The sequence below is a fragment of the Lissotriton vulgaris genome, chromosome 3_1 (assembly GCF_964263255.1).
Source record: "Lissotriton vulgaris chromosome 3_1, aLisVul1.2, whole genome shotgun sequence".
Classification (NCBI taxonomy): Eukaryota; Metazoa; Chordata; class Amphibia; order Caudata; family Salamandridae; genus Lissotriton; species Lissotriton vulgaris.
In genome coordinates, this window is record NC_141689.1 from 1,010,625,656 (window position 1) to 1,010,647,045 (window position 21,390).

Sequence of the window (21,390 nt, forward strand, 5' to 3'; positions counted from 1 at the left end):
TCTAAAGGCCCACAGCTGGGACAGTGGACATCACTTCCTGCCCTAATAGCTGGGTGGATAGAGAAGCAAATAGCAAGACATTCAAGAGTAAGAAAGGGCAGGGATATATAGGTCCTCAATATAGGTGCAGACACGTAATAAGTAATAGAGTACAATGTGGAAAACTGGAAAAATCTAATATAAGTAAAAGAGAAGTAACTCTGTGATAAGTTTCATCTCTATATCGACACAACAATAGTGTGGACCGCATGGAAATTAAATCAAAAGCAAGTATGCTTGGAAGTTGTGCAATTTGCAAAAATTAATTGTATATTATCTTCAATAAATGTATTGGAATTATAATGGACATGTGCCCAAATAAAAAGTCAACTTTATTAACAGTGTCACAACATTGAGGCCTGTGATGTCATCATGAGTCAAAAGGTCTGCAATGTGACTTTAGCTATCTATATGATTTCCGTGAAATGTGACCAACATGGCCTACCCTAAACTATGTGACTTGATTGACAACAATTTTGAGCGGTTTATTGTGTTTTTCGTTTTACCTTCCCCTTTATCCTTTTTTACAAGCTGTTCCTCGATTGTTAAATAACTACCTAAAATCTATGTAAGCTAAAAAAAAATTGTTACATGGTTTCCCCTGTCTTTTTGCTTCTGAACTCCTGTTTTTGATGTGTACTGAACTTGTTTTTTGCTGGTGTTAGGACTCTGGTCCTCTTATCACTGCTGATCACTGCTAAAGTGCAAGTGCTCTATGTCTAAAGTACAATGGTAATTGTTTTCTCCATGATTGTCATATTTGTTTTATTATTAGGTCACTAGTACAGTGCACCATGTGTGCCCAGGATCTGTAAATCAAATCCTACTAGTCGGCCTGCAGCACTGATTGTGCTACACACATAGGTAGCTCTTCAAACATGTCCCAGGCCTACCACTGCAGAGCCTGTGTGTGCAGTTTTAAACTGCCATGTCTACCTGGCAGGCACACCCAATTGCCAGACCTAAACCTTCCCTTTTATTCCATGTAAGGCACCCCTAAGGTAGGCCATAGGCAGCCCCAAGGGCAGTGTACAGTGTATTTAAAAGTTAGGACATATATGTTGGTGTTTCACATGTATTCGTAGTGAAAAATGGATAAATTCATTTTTCACAACAGCAAGGTCTATCCCTCACATAGGTTAGCAGTGGAGTTGCCTTGCAAAACTTTACAAGTGTAGCTTCCAATTGGTAACATATAGAAAATTGGAGCTTGGTGTCTCTGGACTCACAATTTAAAAACACATCTTTTTGTGAAGTTGGTTTTTAAATTGCAGGTCTGAAAATGCCACTTTTATAAAGCTGTCATTTTCTTATTTTACCATTCTGTGCCTCTGCCTGTCCCTAGAAATACGTCTAGTTTGGATGACAGTTTGGCTTTGTGATTTAACTCTAGACAGTCACAAACAAAGGGAGCTGAGGTGTGCCCTGCATATCCTGATATCCCATCATCAGGCTGATGGGTCTTCGTGAGCTAAAGTGGTGGGAGGAGTTCACACTGACACCTGATTGGGGGTGTGCCTGTCCCCATACAAAGCAGTCTCTACATCCCTGTAATGTGTCTGGAGCCAGGGCCAGGAAGGCCTGTGTCCAGTGCACTACAAAGACCTTTCTTTGAAGTCTCCCTACTTTAAAGGCCAAACTGGCCCCCCACCTGTGTGGTGCACCGGGTAATTGCCCGGTGCCCGCTACGGCCAGTCCGGCCCTGCGTGTGGGTATTAAAAATAATAGAGTAAAAAAGTTCAACTCCCGCTATATTACAGAATAGGCGTTTTAAAACTGCAGAAGTACTGTAGTTATTGAACACGTTCACGAACACGCCTCTCATTATCATGCTGTCAAGACTGGCTACGTCGTCCCTTACCTTGTCTTGAAGCTGAAGCCTCTTGGACGACGTAGAAGATTTCGCAGAGACACAAGGGACCAACTTCCCAAACTAATAACTAAAACCTTACTGAAAATCTATTCACAGCAAGATTTAAACTAGAAATTAGGGAGGAGGGCCGGTACTGGACGTTGAGTGGTTAGTTTTGTTCTTGCTGTCGACCTGCGAAACAACAAGTACCAAGATATTACTCAAATGCCAACAACTGATTCTCCTAACTATCCTATGGTCTAAAGCACTAGCTTTCCTAACCTACCCCTCCCTCAGTTGTAAGAGGGAGTGTCTTGTCTTCCTAAGCGCCTACCTGCGATCAGTGTTGTCTTGTCTTCGTCCAGTATTTCTTTGTCTTGTCTTGTCGTGATGGTCAAGGCGTCAGATACTTCTTGTTGTCTGTCTAGCGGTGTCTTTTCTTGGGAGATGACCTTTGTGGGCTTTGAAACAAAGAAACCTAAATTAGAATGTATTTCTCAATCACTTTCCTCAAAACAAATGCATCCTGACATTCACTTACTGTATTGTTTCTTGTTGTTCACCTTCCAATAGGGCTTCTATTTTAGGTTGAAGGGTACTGATGCTAGATACAAAAACATTCCTAAAAGTATCTTTCTTTTACATCACTGACTTCTGTTATAATTTCGAAATGAAAACTAAAATGAGGTTTTGCACTTTTCATAAGATATCATTAGCGCTTTTGAAATGAAACAACCGAGTAAAGATACATCAAGCGCCAAACATTTGCAAAACGGAAAAAACCTAAATATCACAATATCTTTTGTATTACAAGAAAGTCTCCAAAACACGACTGATTCTCAGCTTTAAGTCCCAAAAGTAACCTTCCGTGAATTTCTAGGAGAGTGTTGTCCAAAAATTATTCTTGACCTTTCTTGCGAAGGGCGCCTTGTAACAAATTAAAGAACTGTACTTAGCTTTCCTTTTCGAAGAAGAATCGCTTTGGTGATTGCTGATTGCCGGTTTTCCATCCGTTCAGTCAAGTCCTTTTGCGAGGTCCCAAGCGCGATCCTTCCTCAATGCAAGGCGGAAGGCAAAGCGTCTTCTGGAAGGTCGGGTGCGGTTTAAATAGGGAACCGCACCCAGCCGCACCCAGCCGCGCACAGGCAACGTGCCTGCGTACCAAGCTGGGATCTGAACCCAGGGCTCCTTACCTGCATGGAGGCTGGCATTAGTACTCCCAGGCTGCGCACAGGCAAAGGCTCTCTGTCATAACTCTATATGGAAGGGTTATCCGACCTCTCAGGGATACATGAAAAGCAAAGGCAACATAATAGCAAACAGAACAAAAGGAGTATCAAGAATTTACCGAAAATACATTATGCCGAAAAACGCCAATAATCTAACGTTACATTACACAATCACACTAATTTTAGTAGCGTGCTGGGTACATGGGAAAGGGGTGGGTTTTTTAGAAGGGTCTATGAATCCTCTTAATAAAGAGGGTCTATGCTTCATGACACATGCACCCATGCATTTCAGCTCAAATACACTTGCATAATGCCCACTCAAGAAATTATGGTGAATCGATCGGTACACCATTGCAAAGTGAAGCCTCCTTTCAAACTTTACAAGCAGATACTGATTACGGGGCAACCTCAAACACAGCATCTATATGCACTTGCACTATCCGTGCACACTCACACTACAGCCCAGATACTGTGAATACCAGCTCTAACATTCCACCACCTGTGCACACTATTACGCAAGCTTTCCAATTCACTCACTTGTGTAAATCATCAATGCACGCATCAGTGAACCATCACTGCACGCAACCAACGGTGTGTGCAAATACTGCAAAGAAACCAATGCCCACTCACACTACACCCCAGACGACTATGTATACCAGCACTGAAAAGTCACCACCCATGCACCCCATTACAATAGCATTACATTCTACTTACCCTTGTACACCATCACTGCGCATAAACCACCGGTGTGCTTTCACTACCACCAAATATGTGCACACTCACAGTACACCCCAGTCAAGTACGTATGATAGCACTAACATGCGACCATCTGATCTATACGCACTCTAATTCTAGCATTGTGATCCACTCATCCGTGTACACTGTCACAGCATGCAAACCAACAGTGTGCACAAACACTAGAACCAAACCAGTGCACATTCACACCGCACCCCAGCTACATTTTGTATGCAAGCATTAAAATGCTACCAGTTGTGCACTCTACTGTAGCAACATTACAATCCACATATGTAGAAACATAGATGAAAAAATGGGGAAAAGAGTGGGCTGCGCTGGGTCGGAACTCTCAGGTTGGTACAGTTCTTAGGAGAAGTGACTAAAAGTATACGTGTGATGTCACAGGAAGTGTTGTCAGACAACCTTGGACATCAATGACCGTAAGGATGTGAGATCAAAGAAATGATGTGAAATGCTTAAATATATGCAAAAAGAATAATGGTATACCAAATATCACATGTACATGAATGTACGCATGTTATACTATTGGATTGAAAAGGACAATATAGGCAGCAGTCCAGATTTGATAAACAAAATATATCATTCTTATAGGGCGAAATAGAGCTCTTCTCCGTGCAGTGTGGTTACCCTATGGAGATCATACTCTATTGCCTAAAAGCATAATTGATGGCAGAGACGACGTGTCCTCACTAGGAGTGAGTTAAAGCCTGGTATGAGCTAGTGACTTCTACTTGATCCCACAAAAGTGTAAGCATTACTCCTCATGCGTGAGACTTGAGGTCTCTACTAGGCTGGTCTGATCGACCTACCACACTGAACATCCAGTCTCATTATCAGGATATCCACACCAGTAGTGTAACAAGGGTATCGCGGCCACCAATGCCAGGAAGGAGAACTGGCATCCTTGCCCGCAGGTGACTGGTGACTAAGTGAAATACCGCTGTCAGTGGAATGTCGAGGGACCCATACATCCTTGTGCCCCAGCGCCACTGTACCTGTTAAGCTAATGATAACAAGCCTTCGATAGCCACAATAAATATATTAACGAGAAACCTGTATATAACGAATCTTGTAAGATTATTTTTCGTTGTTGTAGCTCAGCTAGTTAAACATGGAGACACAGACAAGCAGGCATGATGACGACTGACAGACAAGACCTGCGAAAGTAGAAAACGAGCAATGAAAGACGAGACAAGAAAGGGGCGAGTGATAGACAGAAGTTGGATAGAATATAGACCTTTCGGATCTGTTACTAATTCTTGCATCACCATATTCAGGACAGAAAAAAATTCCATATTTTAATCTCTCATTTCAAAAACACTTTTACTACAAGTATAACTCTCTTGAAATCTCGATTAAGCTTGTCTTTTCTGCATTATGTGTACTCTGAAGTGGTGGTGACTAGACACTTTCAAAGCAGTAGTGTGTAAGTACCTTCCTTCAGTCGTGGCTCGCAATACTCGCAGTAGAGCGGGGAGTGGGGAGTGGGGGGATTGGGGGGGTCGCGCAGGGGTGGGGGAGGGTTTAAAATTAAAAAAAATAAAACATACCTGACCGGTCCGTGCCGCCTCTGCTCCTGGGCCGGGGTCCGCCGTTCTTCACAGGAACAGGCATGCTGCAGCTCCCTCCCCTCCCGTAAGCCAACCACAATGCTGCAATGGCAGCATTGTGGTTGGTGCGGAGTCCCAGACGGCGCCCAGTCAGGCACTAGTAGGGATGCCATTTTATCTATGTAGGCTGCATGCAGCCTACATAGAGAAAATGTAGAGTGTGCATGACTGCTTTGGTCGGCCCCAGTGCCGACCAAGCAGTTAGAACATCTAGAGTGGTGCAAGCCACTCCTCCCTAACCCGTCCACCCGGCCGCCCCTCCCGCCCTCCCCTAACCAGGCATACTCCTGATGTCTGCTTTCTTGCAGCGTGAGAAGCAGAAAATAAAATGGTATTTAAAATACTATTTTATTTTCTGCTTCTCGCTCTGTGAGAAAGCAGTGGGGCAGTGCTTCAATGCCCTAATGGAGCGGCCGCCACTGTGCTGCGTGCACTGGAATTGTAGTCCCCTCTCAAAGCAACAACCACAACTTGCAACACAGGCCCTGATGCTGCTGCAGCACCTCTTAAGGTCAGCCACTTTATGAGTATCAAGCACCACATCACCGAGGTCCGTGAAACCTGACTCCGGCTCCGCCGCAACACATGTGGCCCCATAGTGTGACATGGACAACGCTTCATCATCTCTGCGTTGCTTGACTCTGTACACTTCTTCGACCCCGCACCACCAGTGGAACCAAAGAGTCACCACCAATACCACATCACCTCCCCTGTGCCCTGCAAGGTCACAGGCATCAACAGCTCAACAACTCTGCACCGCCTCTAGGAACCAATGTCTCACTTGCTTCAATGACACCTCACCTCCATTGTGCAACAAACCGTCCTAAGCACTGACGTGCCAATGACCTGCACTGATAACAAGGAGCAGGGGCTGCACCAGCCTCAGAGATGCCTCACCTCCCCGGCACCTCACAACGTCTTTGTTTTGTCATTTGTTTCGAAGGTACTGTAACCGGGGTCTGCACAACTCCGTAGCTGGCCTATGCACTATAACTACGTTTAATCTTTGAGAATTCGTATTTTGAATTGTGTATGTTGGATTTTTGTTGTTTTGGTCTGATTTCATTCAGATAAATATCGATGCAATTTTTCTAAACTGGTGTGGAGTACTTTTTTGGTGTTTTCAATGTGTTTCTGAGTGTGTGTGTATGTGTGTGTGCACAAATGCTTTACACATTGCCTCTTGGAATATGCCTGACTGCTTTGTTCCAAGGTACCAAGGGGGTGAGCAGGGGTTATTCTTAGTGTGCAACTTACTTACCCTGACTGGAGTGAGGGTCCCTACTTGGGCAGGGTGCATATCACTGTCAACTAGAGACCCCATTTCTAACAATACTTATGACCTAGACCACCACTGAGTCACTGCAAAAATCTATTTCTGGCATTTGTCTGTATTTTAGGCCACTTCAAAACCGATTTACTTCATGGATGAGGGCTACTTTGAGAGATGGAGTCATTCTGTCTAAACGCAGTGGGCTAAAATTGTTTATGGAAATTGTATCTTTCCTTTCCAAATAAAGCAGGAACATCAAGAATAATTCTCCTTGAAATGCTTGTTCAAGGTGGCAAACAACTTTATGTGCAAAAGCAGAAACAATGAGTACTGTGTGTTGAGATAATGCTGCTGGACCAGATTTTCAGGACATGGAGGATTCGGGCGCACTGAGCAATCATTTTCACAAACGGTGCCTTTTATCCCTAGAACTGAAGGGCCTCGACCTAAGGGCAAGTGTGTGCCACTTACTGAATTGCCAAGAGCCTACTTTATTGGTTTAATGAAACTGATTAGTCAAGTCAAGTTACTATTGTGGAAGATGCAGGATTATAAAATCAGACGCAATCAAAATGTAACAGAACAGATTCCTTTTAGGGGACAGCCTCTTCCACCCTCGTTCAACATAAATTAAATGTTTATTTATTTACTTAAAGTTTCAACAGACACGTAAAAATGCAATAGCTCGTAGTTAAATGACTTAAACAAAAGTTAGCCACTCTCCTTCTCTTCCACAGAAGTAGCAGAAATGCTTAAAATGGATCAGTTCACACGAGAACAGATTATGCACTGTAGGCCAGTCATTTTAAGCAATTCAGTATGGTTCTGCGGACGTATCTGATTAACTCTTACTTGCTTTTGGTGGTCAGCATTTCCACCAGTGATGCGGTAGATCATTCGAATGGGCATGGTGCCCTGTTTGGTGCCAGGTCCTCAATGTTGGCGAGCCAGATATGTGAATGGGGTGATGGCAGTTCCCTTGCTGGAGCCACTAGACACTGGAATATGCTGGCCCCTCCACGTTAAATCTACATCGTCGCTACAAGTTTTTTGGAAACTTCTTAAAACCTGGCTTTACAATTGTTGACTTTCTTGTCCTAAACCGTCTCCCATTTACTCTGTGTAGCTATCATGGCCAAGACACCCTCGGGTATACACCACGCTATATAAATTTTTTTAACATAACATAACAATACTTTGTTCAAGTAGGCCATGTCCAGAGATGATACGGTCATTGGTGAGAATGACCCCAAACACAGGGATGCTCGTGCCTATAATCAAAGTGGCATGGGGATATGCCAGCAGAGCCTAGAGGGGACAAAGCCTATAAGTGTTGGTGCCAGATGATACAAAAGGGTCCACATAGTTACTGTGAAATCATGATCCATGGATTGAGTGCTCCTCAGGCAACACAAGGCGGTTGCCCCTATATTATTTTCAACTGGTCCTTCATTCTGCAACAGTGGCAAATAACAAACGGGTCAGACATCTCTGGCAAGCAACACACTGCATGTTGATAGATCTTCTGAAAGCTATGCAGTGTCAGTAGCACTCTGATATCAGGCATTCCTTGGGAGAAATTTAGGCAGTTTCTATGTGAGCTCACAGTCTACTTCTTTGTCTTCTGGCCCCTATAACAACAGGCTTTCTCCCTCAGTCCTACAGCAATCACTAGCTCTTAACCCCTTCGATGCTCATGACGAGCTCAGCTCGTCATGCAGTACACTTGTCGTGTGCTCATGACGAGCTGAGCTCGTCATGAACAATGGCATCCTGCATTCCTTAGCACACAGTGGGAAAATGCACCGCACGCATGTGGCTAAATGAGGGCCACCACTTAGAATACTGCATTTGCTCCTTCCCATCACAAGGAATGGTGGGCAGAACTTTGCTTAAGTCAAAGTTTGAACTTAAGACCCAAAGCTTCAGGCTAAGTCCAAAAGCCATACCAGTTAATGACAGGCCAAGAACGCCACTGAGATCTTGCACTACACTTGAAAATGTGGACGGAGGCAATGAAATTCAAATGTATCTGGCTTTGTGTACATTTCTGTTCCACTGTGAACCATTTGCACAGAGTCGAAACTGAGGGTAAACACTCCCTAACTTGCCTTAACTTCTGTCCCCTGGCTAAATATAGTATTGAGGTATTTAACCTTATTACTGACTATAATCTGTATGCCCTCTTCTTTATGGAGACTTGGCTCGCTGAGTTTCTATGCCTGGTATTGTACAAGCCCTTCCAGTTAGCTATGGATTTCCACCTGTAAAATGCAAGGTAAAGCGGGGGCAGGTCCCACAATCATTCTTAAGCAACATTTCACTTGTGTTACAAAAAACTAGACATCCTTGACTGTGAAGGTATACTTGTATGATTAAAATATTGAATAATTTCACCTTTGCGGTATCCATGTTCTACCAGCCACCGATTTCAGCTGTGAAATGTAGATACTTATTTGCAAATGCCATTCCTTCATATGTTCTTAGATTTTTGAATTTTAATATACCTGGGGATCTCAATATTAATCTTGAAAACCTTACCTGTACTACAAATTCCCATTTATTCGATGATTTTAAAGTGTTTGGTCTAGTCCAACTATTAAACAGCTCTACGCATTTAGAGTGTTGGACTTGGCCCTTTTTGCAAGGTCATCCCTTAACTTTTTGCCTTCCTCCTGTACTTTCTCTGACCTGTTTTTGTTGGTTTTATGACTCTGGGTACTTTACCACTGCTGATCAGTGCTAAAGTGTATATGCTCTCCCTATTATAAGTTGATGTATGGATTAGTGACTCCATGATTGGCTGGTTTGGTTTACCTGTCAGACCCTAGTACAGAGCACCAGGAGTGCCCGGGGCTAGTAATCCAAATGCTGCTGGTGGGTTTGCAGCACTGGTTGTGCCACCCACAGAAGCAGCCTTTAAAAGTGTGTCTCAGGTCTGCCATTGCAGAGCCTGGGTGCAGTCTGGTACTGCCATGTTGACTGGGCAAGTGCACCCACTTGCCAGTCCCTAAACCTTCCCTTTTATTCATATCAGACACCCCTATGGTAGGCCCAAGAGCAGGGTGCATCGTAAGTATAAGGTAGGACAAGCCCTGATGTGTGTGGCATGTCCTAATAGTGAATTACTGCCATTTTCGTGTTTCACCACTATTGCAAGGCTACCTGTTCCCCATAGGCCAGAATGGTCAGTATGATTATTACATCTTATAATCCTAACTGACTCAGGGAACCAGGTAGAAATTCGAGTTTAGTATGCGTGAACTCAGAATGATAAAATACATATTTTAGTCAAGTTGGTTTTAACATTCTATGTTTGAAAATACCACTTTTAGAAAGTAGGTATTTTCTTGTCTAACTATCCAAGCCTGCCTCTGCTAGATTGTGTATTCCTTGTCTGGAGTGTGAGTGACAGGGGCTGGGAGATTCCAGGAGACAGGGTGAGTCAGCGCAGTGCTGAATAGAGAGATCTATCAATCAATCAATAGAGACTTTATTTCGGTTTTGATTCAACCCATAAAAGTACATATACAACAAAGCAGTTAAAAAATACAATATATAAAAATAAACGGTAAAGTGCAGAAAGTACAAGGGTCAGTTATTCACGTACAATAAATAAGTTCATGAGAGATATAAATCATCAAAAAGGACCATCACTGATCCAAACAGTTTCTCAGCTTTAAAATAGCTCTAAAAATTCAGTAACTTGAAGAATACTGTCCTCATGCAGAAGTTGTAGGTACATAAGGGCTGGTCTGATCTGATTAAAATTGAGTTTGTTTTTTAAAAGAGCAACCAGATAGCGTTTGCGTGGGTATTCATAAAATCTACATAAAAATATAAAATGCATCATATCCTGTGGAGACTTTCCGTCGCAGCCACAGGGCGCTGCAAATTTATTAAAAATTTCACTTTTTGGTCTAATCAGCAGATGATGGTACAGATTTAACCTAAACCTAGTAAGCAAGAATTTCTCATGTGAGGACAGTGAGCCAGTCAAATATGGCTCCATTAATTCACATGTTTTAAGCATAACAGATTTTCTTACAGTTGGTTTTTGAAGCTCCACACCTTCCCTTTGCATACTCCTGTCCTTAAGGAAAGCCTGTTTAATTACCTCCACATCCCCTTTAACAATCCTGCTCGGATGTTCAAACAGATCCAAACATCCAAGCCTGGAGAAACTAGTTTTCAGGTATTTTAACCATGGGGAGCCCAGTGCCTTATCCTGGGATAAAAAATCTTTCATGATCAAATGAGTCAGTGGAATTTCCTCATTTAGCCACAGATTTAGCCAACATGTCAGTGGACGTAAAGAAAAGATGTCACTTAAATATTGTGCCCCCAACTCTTCATGTACTGCAAAGTTAGAAGTTCCAACTGGGACACACAATAGGCGTTTCATGAAGGAATTTTCAACAGTCTGTAACTGCTCCCCCCTGACATATCCCCACAGTTCACTGCCATAAACAGCAGTAGCCACTGATTTCGCATTATAAAGTTTCATCATGGCACTGGTAGGTTTTTTCCCTAATTTAGCGGCAAAGTTAAAAATGCAGGCATTCACCCTAGCCAAATCACCTTTCTTCTTGACAAGATGTGGACCCCAGCTAAGTTTATTATTGAAAATAACCCCAAGATACGAGAATGATTTCGATACAGGGATCACTACATCATCTAGCTTAAACAAGAAGTTTCTACTTGGCTGTTGGCCAACTTGCATTAAAGAGTCCACAAAGGACTGCATTGGCAATGTGAGTAACACATAGTCAATAAAGGTTCCCCGTCCCTGCCCTTTAAAAGTAGGGATATCAAAACACTTGGTAGGGTCCCTCAATTCCATAGCTATTATTAGATTTAGATCATTCAATAAATCATTAGGTAATTCCCCTTCAACTGTGTGTTCCATATGCATGCCCTGGGAACGTACACAATGCACATCCGAAATGCATTTCAGCAAGAGATCGCCACATGGATGGACGTTAAAATCACCCATAATCAAGAGGTTATGAATACATTCTTTCATAGAGGAGCGAATAAAATCATTTAGTGCCAATACTTGGCTGAGAGCGAAACATACATTTATACAGTTATAAAAATTGACCAGGCCAGCCGAACATTTATCTCCAGTTAATATCAGCCCAATAATACCTCGTTTGCTCGTTAGAACTCTATGTATATTACAAGGTAAAGCAACAGAAATAAATGTAACTAATCCCCTCTTTGGCCTACCCCTGCTAGATGGAGACGCGGGACCAGGTCACCTGAATACAAATGATCTGATATTGCTTAATGAAACTGATCCAGTTACAATCTCCCATCTTTGAACCCAAACCCGCAATGTTCCAACAGATTACATTGCTGCCATTCCTTATAACCACAAGAGTCCCTTCATGACCTTCTTCTACAACATGTTCCTTTTCTTGCCCCACACACTCCTTGCATCAGTCACACGCCTCCAGGCCAGAGAACAAATCATATCTGTTCCGAGTGTCCACATTAAAACCATTCCCACATTGGATACCAGCATTATGACTATTCAGTGTTTCCACATTAGGGTCATTCCAACGGTGGCAATTAACATTATACAGATATGATGTCTTAAGTGCCGGTGTCAAGGACTGATTTTGTAGTCTGAATTTCCTAGGGTGAGAGGGAGCTACATTAAGATGGGCATAAAAATAGCCAAGTGGGCGGACACAAACACTGTTCGTATTATATACTAGAGAGGTGCCTAAAATTTGCGACAATACAATCCCCACTGTTGGTCTTACTAGATGGCCCAATCCAATTCACCCTACGGGTTGATAGGATTTGATCAGAGTATTTAGTTGGAAAACCACAATTTTTACTCAACCACGCAACTCTTTTGTTTTTTAAAGAATCGTGAGACTCCCCATAAGACTGGGCAGAAAAGTCATCAATAGGCAGAACATTTGTTAAGACCACCACATAAGGAGCACAATCAGGTGGCAAATTAATATACCGACTTTTCCTTATATGTATAGAGTCAGGCCTTCCTTCAGACTCTACTATGGGTTGTCTATTCTGTTCAGTTACTGATGGTTGGGCAGGAGAAGGAGATTCAGTGGCAGGTATTTGGTGACAGATCTGCTGCACATTCTCTCTCCTAGCACTCTGACCCTTATCTACTACCTTGGGTGGAACAACTGAGGCAGTGGCCAGATATGCTGACACTAGTCCACTTAGTCTATCCACTACTAGATATCTACATCTAGATGGGTGGGAGGAGTTGCACCTGGGACCTGAAGAGGGCTGTGCCTGCCTGCCACAATGCCAGCTCTACCCCCGTGGTGCGTCTGATGTCCCTGTCCTGCACTGTGAAAGGAAAGAAGGAGTCATGTAAACAGAGTGCTCAGGGACTGACCAGAACTGGTTTGGACTAGGCAAAGGCCTCTCTGTCTTCAGAGAACAAAGAGAAACTGTGTATAAAAGAGGGGACCCAGACCCCGGAGAATTAGATCACTTTGGGAAACAAGAAGAAACCTTTGCTGAGGAGCAGAACCAGAGAGACTGAGGAGAGACTATCCCTAAGCTGAAATGCTGCTTGGGAGAATGGCCTGCAGTGGTTGCCTGACTGCCAAAGAAAGGAGAAAGGAACTTTGTGTCCTTTATTGAACTTGTAAAGGATCTCCAAGGGCTTGAGAGAAGAGCTTGTCTTCTGCTGAAGTCTCAGGGACAACAGACTTCAACCACCAGCTCCCCAAGCGTTCTTTGGAAGTGCCTGCAGCTGTTTTGGGCCTTCTGAGGGACTGCGTGTCGCAAGGAGCTTAAAGCACGACTCATGAAGAAGAAGCATGTCGCCATCGCAGCCGCTGCCGTCGCATCACTTAACAAAGATGTTGCCGCTGTGTAGCTGTCGCATTGCACCGCATAACAGGAAACGTCTTGCAACATCGAAGAAGTGTGTCGCTGTCGCAGATGCTGCCGTTGCATCATTGAGAAAGTGTGTCGCCACTGTAGCTGTCGCACTGCACCGCAGAAGTGCCTCGCATCCACTTAGAGGCGTGCCGCCGTCGCAGCGGCTGTCGTCGCATCACTGAAAAAGGGTGTCGCTGCTTCATTTGTTTAATTGAGCGGAAACGTCTCGCATCGTGGGAGAAGAGTGTCGTCGCCAAAGCTGCTGTCGTCGCATAGCTGAACAAGGATGTCGCCGCTCCAGCAGTCGCATTGTGTAAGGAACTACCACATCACCATCCCTGCAACACTTTTGTTGTAAAAGCGTTATGCATCTTAAGGTACATTGACTCAAAGTGTCACATTTTAAGATCTAAAGAGAACTAAGCTAATTCTACCATTTTAAGTACAGTATTGTGAATTTTTGTTGTTTGTGGTCTTGTGTTAAATCTATGTAATGAATACTTATTTTTAATATACAACTTGTTTGGTGTTCATCTGCAGTGTTGTCACTGGGTTACTGTATGTGTTCGCAAATGCATTACACACTGCTTCTGAGAAAAGCTGTCTGTTCGTGCCAAGCTACCAAGGGGGTGAGCAGGGGTTATTTTAGGAGTGTACCCCCTTACCATGACAAGACGCAAGGGTCCCTTTTTGTCACATGTACCTACCTTTGCCAAATAGAGACCCCAAAATATAACCGCGGGTCCTAGTCTTGAACCTATCTTTTCCAATCTGTCCTTGCTTGTGGTTAGACCACCTATTCCGCTGCCCTGGACACATCACCTATTGGGTTTTGCAGTAATATCAGTTAAGTCCACAGCTATTCCTTTGGATTCCATAGACTCTTTAAAGCGATGCTGATCTAAGCTGGACTCCTTTGCATTTAATTATTGCCTTTCTAATATTACCCTGAATTTGGAGGGCTCAATTGACAAAAGGGGACTGTAAATTAATAGGGGAGTGGAATCTACGTTAAATGCTCTTCTTCCTAAGACCATACTTAACAAAAGCAGGACTCGCCTACAGGCGCCATGGTTTTCCAATCAGCTCCTTGCTCTTGAAAAACTGTAAACACCTAGAGCACGCTTGGCATAGAAATGTTAGCTTTGACGATATATTAAAGTACTAGGAAGTCCTGAAAATGTTTCACCGATCCTGTCATCTAGCTCGTGCTACTTGCTTCAATGCTAAAATTAAACGTGAGAAGAATTCTGCAAGGGAGCTGTTTCAGCTAGTTCGATACACACCATTCCCTGATATGGGGGTCTTCATTTTTTGCAAACAAGATCATTATATGAGGCTACACTTACATTGTATAGGTGCTTCACTCAATATGTTTTGCACACTTTATTGGCTGTACCACCAACACAGCCTGGCCTGCTAGGACAAGCCCTGTTGCCTGCAGTGCCTACTATAAATCCTGTAATTCTTCATTCAGTTATGGGCAAGGTGCCCACTGATCGTGAGGTTATTTCATTTTGGATTGCCCGAAAAGTAGATCAACTTGAAGCTGCAATTCCACTTATGGGCCCACAAGAAAAGCACAGAATATTAACTAAGTGCTTACCACATGCAGGTACTGTATGTCGATCAGAGACTGCCTCCGGTCATTTCTTTAATCTGGTTACTCGTTTCTGATATTTTATGTGCACACTCTAGTAGGTCCTAACTATTGCTTTTTTAACTTGTATTCCTTTCTTTTATTAAATTTGGTCTCAATCTAATTGCCTGCTACCTCTGCTTTTCGGTCTCCTGCAGTTCTAGGAACTGTTTATTGCAGAGAAAACTTTTCCACCTCACTTCTGGCACTGCTGTTAGTGCAAACCAAAAAGGAGAAGCGTAGAGGTACTGATAGAATCACCCTCCAAAGTAAGACTTTTTAACCACAGAGATTCTATCAAGAAAAAGTGAAAAAGTGATAATTTTTATAATTTTTACCGTTTCTTAAAGGGTGCTAGGCTCTCTCTTACACATGGAAAGATGGGAGCACAATGTGCTTGTTAAAATACCCCTCACACTCTAAAAAAACAGGTAGAGTCATGCTTCATCATAGGGGTCTTCCCGCCCCTATAACGGGACGGGGCGTGCTACGACCAGACGAAATACGCGGGAGCACTAAGATGTGACAGAGGCTATGTGTAGGTGCATAGGTATCAGTGAAAGTGTAGGGACCTAACACTAGTGAGTGTGCAAAAAGTGAAAAAATAGAAAAGGGTTTAAAAATTCCCTGGCTTAGTAGAAAAAAACAATTTTATTAGCTTCTCTAGCTGGGAACATTAAGAAGGGGTTGTGTGGTAGAGCATTAGCTGCTACCTAGTCGACATGTTTCGTAAGCAGTCCCCTACTGCTTACTCATCAGGACCAAAAAACGATCCCTACTGTTTTACTCAGTTCTAACAAGTAGTGCCTACTGTCCTATAAACAACCAACAAAAATAAGTTGGCTGTTTTGGCTTCAGGGCATGAGTTGGCCCAGGGGAAGCAGAAAAAATCGACCTGATGTGGTCTCTGTAAAAGAAAAGGGAGAGAAAACCAACATAAATGCATGAATAAGCATTATTATCTGAGTGGTAAATACAAACAGACAGTTATTTCATATTGTTGGAAGGGAACCGCATTGCAAAAATTTTTAAAGTCGGTTGGGCTCCTACATGAGATTCAAAATGTAGTCATGTGTCTCTCGACATCAACTGCCCGTCGTTAGAGACACCAATGGTACCGTTTTATAAGGTCCACTATCATCGCATCACACACACACAACATTCGTGACTCCATGCACTTACAACAGACTAGCAAATGAAAGGGGAGGGGGACCTCCTTTGTAACGTTTTCTGAAATGGTATCGGTAACATACTTATCTCAAAAGTTATCAATGCCCCATGAGTTTGCAGGCAAAGGGTATTCTGCGCAGTTTACTACAAAAGACAAAGTCTCGTTTTAGGTGGTTTCAAAAACAGCGAGCTGTTTGCGCGTTTTACCCCCGCGACCCGTTTTTTTAAGACTTGAGGTCGAAGTCTATTACTCACATTTCTGCCAGAGAAAGAAATCATTATTCCTACCCCCGTGCTCCTCCGAGGATAGCCGGGCTCAAGTGACTGTGTGTTATAAAAGCCCTTGCACATCCGCGTTTGTTGCACGCTGGGTGCCGCCCATCATGCAACGCTAGAGCGTTAACTAATAAAGATGGCCGCCTGTTTGTGGCGCGGCGGGAGTGTGAATGCGGAAGTCTTTTCACAGTGTCAACTTGTACTTGCATTTGGGGGATTTTATGAGCAAAAAATTGTTTAAAAAAGGTTCTAAATACATTAAAATTCATGCAGTATATTTTGGAGTATTTAGGAGTGAATTTCTCCGCTAGTAAAAACCTCGTGATGGCAATGGCAGTACAGGGGGGTAGAATGAGATGGTGGGCTTGATACCTATAGTTGGCTCCAGGGTATATCGTCATTTAACCCGTGTTTGTGTGATTGGATACGGAAAACCCATCGCTGTTCCTTTTCCAGCAAAAATCTTTCATTGCTTACCAGTTCTATTACCGTCCATATGATTTCCTCTGGTTTATGATTCATTTCAAGAAAATGGTTGGTCAGTTTTGTGCTGGATTTCCTGCATTTGATCGTGCTCTTATGTTCGCCTATCCTGACTTTGACTGCCCTGCTTGTCATGCCTACATATTCCAGTTGGCATGGACAGGTGATCAGATATACAACATTTACACTGTTGCAATTGCTAAAAGCTCTCTGTTCCCAGACGGTGCCATTGTTGAAGGTTAATTTTTTTGCTTTTTTTGGTCAGACCACAAACCCTGCATCTCCACACGGATAGTGACCCTGAACAAAGTTGGGGTCTCTTTGTGTATTGTTATTGGATTTCGGTCTTGTATGAACCAAGACATCCCTCAAGCTCTTTGCTCTTTTGTGCGCAAACATTGGTTTCGGTATTTGTAACCCACCACTGTTCAAAATTCTCCAATTCTTATTGATGATCTTGTTCACTAAGTTGGAGCTAGTGTTGTATGTTGTCACACAAATTGGACGTTTCTCTTCCTCTTTGGCTGTTCTTTCTTCCAACAGGCTTTCACGGCAGTTATTTCTTGCTCGTGTGTAGGCCTGGTTGATAACACGGTCAGGGTACATTCGTGCTTTTAGTTTCTTTTTGAGGTCATTCGATTGAGTTTTGAAGGTCTCAATCTCTGTACAGTTCCTGCGTAGGCGCAGGAACTGACCATATGGCAGATTGTCCCGCAGATGCTTGGGGTGAAAACTGTTGTACATAAGAAGACAGTTCTTAGAGGTACTTTTGAAATGGGTCGTGGTCACCAGTCTCCCATCTTTGGGAAAAATGTTCAGGTCTAGGAAAACCAAGTTACTTCTGGAGACTGTGCTAGTAAACCTTAGGAAATCGTCCTGTAGATTGAGCCAGGTTAGAAACTGTTCAGAGCCCTTTTCAACTCCATCCCAGATGATAAGGATATCATCGATATATCGTTTCCATAGTTTTATGTTGGGTCTGAAGGGGTTATTGGGGTTCAGTATTTTCGTTACCTCTAGATGGTGTACGTACAGTCCAGCTATACTGGGGGCAAATGTACTTCCCATGCTGGTCCCATGCTTTTGTATATACAAGGTGCCTTCGTACTCAAAGAAGTTTTCCTTCAAGGCAAGTGCGCAACAGTTCATCACCACGTTACGCGGTGTTTGGTATTCCCAAAAGTCCTCAAACAAAACATCTTCAATGATGTCTAAGGTGGCTTGATCGGGCAGGCTGGTGTACAGGCTTTCAACATCACAGCTGATTAATAGCTGGGTTTCGGGATCGAAACGTACCTCTTCCAGCAGGTTTAACACTTCCTTTGTATCCTTTAGATACGTAGATGTTTTTTGGACCATTGGTCTCAGAAACGCGTCTGCAAATCTAGAGACTGGCTCTAGAACTGACCCAATACCCGAGACGATCGGTCTCCCAGGGGGGTTCTGGAGGTTTTTGTGGATCTTTGGTAGGATGTACAGATAGGGGGTTCTTGGGTTTTTTTGATTCAGAAAATCCCCCTCCTTTTTAGTGATCCAATCGTGTGACAATGCTTCCTCCACCATGGTACCAATCTTCGTTTGTATACTCGTTGTAGGATCATTGTGAAGAACTTCGTAATTTCTTTTGTCCTGTAGCAGCCTTCTGCACTCCTTGTCATAATCTTCTATGTTCTGTATGACAGTAGCACCACCCTTATCGGCAGGTTTTATTATTAGTCTTTTGTTGTTGCTCAGATCGCGTAAAGCCTGTCTTTCTTCACTAGTGGTGTTCTGAAAGGCACGTTTTTCAAGGGGGTTGATATTCTCCAAATCCATCATTACTGCCTTTTCGAAGGTAAGTAGTTCAACTGGAAGAGTGTTATCCATGGGGGTGAAATTGGATTTGGGTCTCAGATTGGTATCCCCATGGTCTGATGTATCTTCTTTGTCTTTGAAGAAAACTTGTAGTTTTAGACGTCGCATGAATTCCTGGACCTCATGACAAAGATGGAATTTGTCCATATTGGCCGTAGGCACATATCCCAAGCCTTTTTCCACAACCCTTCTTTGCGGAGGGGTTAATTCAGTGTCTGAAAGGTTAACAACCAAGCTCATTTCTTGCTCGTTGTGCCGCCTGTCATGCTCCTTGTTGAGACTCGAGGAGTTTCTTCTTCCTCGGTGTTCCAGTGGACTGTGGACCCTCTCCGGTTCCTTCCTTTTGTTCGTCCTTGACGCGCCCCTAAAAAAGGAGCCGAGGGATCAAAGTATCCATAGTCTTGCTGTTGGTAACCCCAGGTGGGGTACGGTCCCTGTGGATGCTGGAAGGGGGGTGGTCCATATTGTTGTTGTTGATGGTACATCATGGGAGGGTTGAAATTGTTCCATCCTCTAGAACCTCTGAAATTGGGTCTACGGAAATTCCTCCTATTTCCTCGTAATCTCGGGCTTCTGTTCCTACTAGAATTTGAGCTGTTGGAACCTGAGTCGGATGTCTCATCGTCTGTCACATTATCATTAGTTGTTTTATAATCATCCCTAATGTAGGGATAGATCCTCTCCTTTGTCCATCGGCTGTTGTCTTTTTTTAGTTTATCATATTTGCTGTCTTTTAGAGTAGTTTCAAACTCATTCAAGGATTTGTTCATTTCGTCTAAGTATTTCTTAATGTCAGCTGGAGATTCATAGCTTTTAATGCGTACTTCTATAGTCTGTATCTCCACCTTTAATTCACTGGCCAATCTGCTCGCTGTTTTTATAATGAGGACTATCCAGTCCCTAGTACATCGCCATGAAATCTTAGACCAATCAATCTTGAAGGTTTTATCGTGTAGAAAAATAAACGGTTCATTGCGAACAACGAGGCCGGATGGTGCGGTATTTACCTTTAGGTATTCAGACATTAGTAATCCATGGGGGGCTGTCTTTATTTGAGTCTTCCTTAACTCCTCCAGCTCGTCCCAATCATTGTTTTTGTTCGAAGGGCCTGTGGTGTTCAGACCATCAAAGGTTCCCAGGGATGCCATCAGATTGGGGATCTCATCTTCCGTGAAGGCTAGGCCTAAATCGGCCATTGTAATACAAGGTGGGGTCAGAAAAAGGTCCCCTTTTCTGTCAAGAGTTAGCTGTGTAGTGCAGAATCACTTATGCAGTGGTGATGATCCAGAAATTGTATTCGATTGTTCAGTGTGCTCCTGCAGCTGTGCGCTGCCAGTAAGTCCAAACCAAAAAGGAGAAGCGTAGAGGTACTGATGAAATCACCCTCCAAAGTAAGACTTTTTAACCACAGAGATTCTATCAAGAAAAAGTGAAAAAGTGATAATTTTTATAATTTTTACCGTTTCTTAAAGGGTGCTAGGCTCTCTCTTACACATGGAAAGATGGGAGCACAATGTGCTTGTTAAAATACCCCTCACACTCTAAAAAACCAGGTAGAGTCATGCTTCATCATAGGGGTCTTCCCGCCCCTATAACGGGACGGGGCGTGCTACGACCAGACGAAATACGCGGGAGCACTAAGATGTGACAGAGGCTATGTGTAGGTGCATAGGTATCAGTGAAAGTGTAGGGACCTAACACTAGTGAGTGTGCAAAAAGTGAAAAAATGGAAAAGGGTTTAAAAATTCCCTGGCTTAGTAGAAAAAAACAATTTTATTAGCTTCTCTAGCTGGGAACATTAAGAAGGGGTTGTGTGGTAGAGCATTAGCTGCTACCTAGTCGACATGTTTCGTAAGCAGTCCCCTACTGCTTACTCATCAGGACCAAAAAATGATCCCTACTGTTTTACTCAGTTCTAACAAGTAGTGCCTACTGTCCTATAAACAACCAACAAAAATAAGTTGGCTGTTTTGGCTTCAGGGCATGAGTAGGCCCAGGGGAAGAAGAAAAAATCGACCTGATGTGGTCTCTGTAAAAGAAAAGGGAGAGAAAACCAACATAAATGCATGAATAAGCATTATTATCTGAGTGGTAAATACAAACAGACAGTTATTTCATATTGTTGGAAGGGAACCGCATTGCAAATTTTTTTAAAGGCGGTTGGGTTCCTACATGAGAATCAAAATGTAGTCATGTGTCTCTCGACATCAACTGCCCGTCGTTAGAGACACCAATGGTACCTTTTTATAAGGTCCACTATCATCGCATCACACACACACAACATTCGTGACTCCATGCGCTTACAACAGACTAGCAAATGAAAGGGG